Here is a 5000-nt window from a genome sequence, read left to right as displayed (position 1 = left end):
GGAGCTGGAGGTAAGACAAAAAAAGACATAAAAAATTGCGAAAATAATAACCTTAATTATCAACACATTAAAATAACAATAAGAGTAATAATTATGGAAAGTTCTTTTAGCCATTCTATTATGTCCTGATCAGTAAGTGTATCTAACCAAGCACTAAACATAGAATTACAGAGTGTGGGTGGTACAGTGATGTGAATATATGTTGTGGGCATGAGAGGGGGTCTTATAAACAGCGTTATCCCTTCAGTAGCTTGATGAATTTATCAATCTATCATAAGTTTTAAATATTTTTCTCATAAATCCTGTTATTAGGTAACTATAGAATTTCTCTTAGTCGTTATATAAATATTAATGTAAATAGCACCTTTTTTTTCCTTTCTTGTGTCCACTAATTAGTAAGGGATCTTCCCTAGCTAGGTTATTGACACTCTTAATGAAGTTTTCCATCCATCCATCCATCCATCCATGCATGAATGAAATATCATTCTTTGAATCTCTGAAATAGTAGCTGGAAAAGCTGTGACATAAATTGGGTTGAAAGTAGTGTAGGTAGCACACCAGGATGCAATGGAGATTATAATTAACATAAATGTAATGAAAGGTCTCCTTTGTTTCCACGGCACAGATCCCTTTGCCAGGCAAAGGAAAGTGTATTTTAAGGATGATAAAATTCCATTTGATGGAGTACCCTTCAGTATAATTGCCACCAAGGTGTTTGACTGCCAACATGGGCCAGACAGGAAAAAGTCATTTAAAGCAAAACATGCTGAAAACAAGGTATTTTGGTTGTGACTAACAAAGTCTACATTATCCTTTTACGTACAACCTTTTTGTGCTTTTAACACAAAGAGGCAAAGGGGTTAAAATATCAATTTTTTATTTACAGATTGATGATCACTCCTTTACAAGGAAGCGGTTTTTACCTCAAGACAGAATGAAGTTTGGTTGCCCAGCAAGTATTCGGTTATCAGAAGTGGTAAAGTATTACAATTACAAGGTACAAAACTGCAATCACCATACTGTTTACATCCATAAATTTGATATTTTATTCCTGCTCAGTAAAAGAAGGTCTCTTAATTTGAATGATTATTTCTGTTTTGGCTTAATTACATAGATCAGGGAGAACACAGAAAGACTAAGAAGAGACATGTCCAAAAAGCTCAAGACTGATATAACTGATGGTCAGAAACCAGAGTTTGAACGTAGAATATATATCCAATTACCAAAAGGGGATGAACACAGGGATCACATCATTGGAAAGGTTTGTTGATGCCAATGAAAATAACTGTCACAAGTTAGCCTAATAACAATTATATTAATAATTTTTGTTTTGGCTTCTTTGTTTGTATAATGGCCGATTACACAGGTGAAGGCTTAACAAGTAGTTGCCTTGGACTGAATTAGAGGTTGATAAAATTCTACACATAAATGAATTTTACTAAAGAACATAATTTTGACTTATTCGCTTGTTAAAGTTGTTCTGTCCCATTGAATAATTAAATTGGCATTTTACTAGTAGCTACAACTATCAGCGTAACAGTTTTGATATATCTTTCTCAAAAATTGTGGTCCCATTTTCATTTTTTCCTTCATGAATCAAAAAACCAGGTTGGTGGTATTCTGCAGCCCATTGACAAAAGGCTTGTACACAAGATCGGAGAGCTTGTTGGCGAAGGTGTGAAAACTGTGGACGAGATGAAAAGACATCTTCGGCAATTTGTAAAGACTGAACTGTTCCCAGAGCAAACTCCACCATCATCTACAAATAGACGATATTATCCAACAGATGTGGATGTAAGGAACCACATGTACCAGGCCTCAGTGAAAAAACTGCTGTCCAAAACTGATCAGGAGAACCTTGAAAAGAAAATTAAAAGTTGGCATCAGGAGAAACCTCAAGATTCATTCTATTTTAGACCCTGTGCACTATCATTGTCATCAATCTATGCTGAAAGCAACAGTGATGACAAAGATGGAACTTGTATGCAAGATGATCTTCTATTTGCTCATCAAACAGCCTGGCAGAAAAATCTTATGGTCCGTTATGGAAATGAAATCACCCTTCTTGACGCAACATACAAGACAATGCGATATGAGCTCCCTCTATTTTTTCTAGTGGTGAAGACAAATGTAAATTACATAGTTGTTGGTTCTTTCATCATTCAAAGGGAAACCACAGCTTTAATACAGGAAGCACTAACAATCTTCCATGACTGGAATGCCAACTGGAAACCCAAATTCTTTATGACTGACTTTTGCCATGAGGAGATCCATGCCATTGAGAGCACATTCAAAGGTAACAATGACTTATTAATAAAGGTCTAATGTTTACAAAGTGAGAGAACCTACATTGAAATTGTAGCAAACTAAACTTAGTCCCTAGGGAGAATCGAATCAAAGTAAGAAAACTTTACAATTCTCTTTTTAATCAAAACCTTGCTTTACTTAACTTGAATTGTTTTCAGTAGAGTGTACTGATCAGTAAGACTTTAATTAGAAAGGGTGACAAACTACCAGGTTTCACTGGTGGTTCCAAAATTACCTAAATATGACATACATTTCATACTAATTAAAAATATATATATTACTGAATCAAAAATATAAAAATGATGGTAGCACAGTGCTACATGACCAATATGAAAATTAGAAAAAGAGAAACAAGGAAAGCAGATACTAAACAGTATGACAAAAATGGTACATGAATTAAAATTATTACTTAAAATAGGTTGCTATAAAGTTGTGAAGAAGTTACAGACGTATGTTTGTGCAAGGCTTCATTAGATTAGGCCCTGCTCATTAAAAATGCTTGCAAGATGTTGAAAGAGTTAAAGTAACAACTATACAATCCTAATACCCTTGATCCATCCTTGGGATTCGAAAACAAGGGCATACATTTGAACCTTAGTACTTAGGTCTTCAGTTAAAGAAGTAGCGGTAGATATTTCCACGTAGGCAAAACTACAAAGTTAAGCTTACAGTAGGCTGATACCATAGGGGTTACCTCCTACATAGTGCTTAATTATCTAATCTTTCAAATGACTAATGTACCAACTCTCTCAAATGTAAATGTACATGAATTTTCCCTTTTAATTTGGTTTAACAGATACAACTACATATATTTGTGACTTCCATCGTGAACAGTGCTGGGAAAGATGGCTACGAAAGTCTGAAAATGGGTTGACTGACAACAGAGAAGAGGTCCTATCATTGCTACATAACATTGCAAAATCATCAACAGAAGAGTTGTTTGAAATAAATTTGTCTTCCCTCAAGGAGAGTGCACTTTGGCGGGCTAATCCCAAGCTCAGGAAGTGGTTTGAAAAAACTTGGCTCATAGAGTCTGAGGTAAGAAATGAAATATTGCCCACCGCACATAGTTTTTCACTTCTCTGTGATACCCTGTGAGTATGAACAGAACAAAAACTTGCCTCTGGAGGCTTACCTCTTTTTTACCTGACATGCACAACCTTTTCTAACTTATTCATGTATAAGCAATCATGAATTGATACTGTGAGCTGTTAACATGCATCAACACCAATTCATTTAAAAGTTCAAGTTTCCTGTACTTTGTTTAACATTACAGCGATGGGTGTGGGCTTTCAGGCGAGACAGATTTATGTTAAATATCAACACCAACAATGGCATTGAGCGACAGAATGAGTCCTTGAAATACCAGTACCTGAAGGACCGAAATAACAACAGCCTCAGTGGGATGATTACAACATTAATTGAGGAATTTTTACCAGACAAATACAGAAGGTACAAGTAGATACTAGAAGTGCAGTTAGCAAATTCAAAAAATTCCCATGCTCACTGTATGTATTAAGGTGGGTCAAACCTTTTCTCTGTACATTCCACCATGTATACTTTGATGGATCAATATTTCCACTCTTTATCAGTTGATGCTATTATTACTGGAACCAAATGAATGCACCATCCTTGCTTAAAAGTTACAATAATTTTCTCGGCAAAACAGGTTACTAGCAACATTATAGCCTATTGAAAACACACCTCATTTTAGCTTTCTATTGTTAGAACTCAAAAACAAGCTCAGCTGTGACCCCTCTTTTTATTATTGATCTATCATCATTATGCTACATTACACCTCAAATTTTGAATTATTTAAGATAGCTTCCAAAATATATTTTTCAAGTTTTCAAGTTACATCTTAGCATACTGATTAAAATTTGATAATAAAAGCTTGTCTTTGAGTTATAACCAGTTAAAGCCACAGGTTACTCCATGTTGTTCACCTATTATGTCAAGAAAATGATCATAATTACTTTTGTTAAGTAAGGGTTGCATTTTAGTTTGGAAACAGTATTATAGCTGCATAAACTGATAAAGATGAGTACTATGGTACAATCAAAGTATGTGCTGGAGTGTGCTGGAAATAGGTCTCAGCCACTTAAATAATGTGACAAATCTGAAATATGTAAGTCTGATATCAATACATTAGAAACAGCACATTAAAAAGCTGTTAATTTTCCAGGTATGTGGAGCTCAATACAAAATGCAGTGAACAGTACAGGCGTTACAACTCAGATGTGCCAAAATACTTGCACAATAAACCCAGACCGTTTATTAACCATTGCAGACAGAGAATAAGATAAGCTGTTGAAGTGGAACCTCACCACATTAAGGAAGTTTGCACTGACACAGAAGTTGGTCAATTCCAAGTGAGATCACTCTCAATAAACACTTGGTACAATCTGTCTTTTGGTTCCAGGGATGTAATGCCACATTGCAGCTGTCCTGATTTTTGCCATACTGGCCTGCTATGCAAGCATTTTTTTGCAATTTTCAACTACTTCCCCACCTGGCAGTGGGATACATTACCAGAAAAATATCGCGAAAACCCTTATCTCTCACTAGACAAGGAGCATGTGTTTGCTGATTTTACTAAATACAAAAGTAACAAAGAAAATGACAATGTTCTTGATGAAGAGATACCAGAAAAACAGCCAGATGACAAAGCAGTAGTCCCACAACAGAAAATA

At 35.3% G+C, this 5000-nt stretch overlaps 1 long non-coding RNA gene and 2 pseudogenes across 1 annotated transcript in view; 1 reads left to right on the top strand and 2 right to left on the bottom strand.

The window, feature by feature from the left end:
• Positions 1 to 5000, bottom strand: part of LOC148723406 (uncharacterized) — a 303906-nt pseudogene that overhangs the window by 175427 nt on the left and 123479 nt on the right.
• The window catches only part of LOC148723423 (uncharacterized), a 7845-nt pseudogene that overhangs the window by 724 nt on the left and 2121 nt on the right, over positions 1 to 5000 (top strand).
• LOC148723422 (uncharacterized) overlaps positions 1023 to 5000 on the bottom strand; it is a 7661-nt gene continuing 3683 nt past the window's right edge. Inside the window, exon 2 of the long non-coding RNA XR_015991608.1 lies at positions 1023 to 1857. This is a non-coding gene — a long non-coding RNA (uncharacterized LOC148723422). The remainder of the gene's footprint in view (positions 1858 to 5000) is intronic.

This window comes from Stylophora pistillata, chromosome 9, assembly GCF_964205215.1.
Source record: "Stylophora pistillata chromosome 9, jaStyPist1.2, whole genome shotgun sequence".
NCBI lineage: Eukaryota > Metazoa > Cnidaria > Anthozoa > Scleractinia > Pocilloporidae > Stylophora > Stylophora pistillata.
This window is presented reverse-complemented; position numbering and strand designations above follow the sequence as displayed.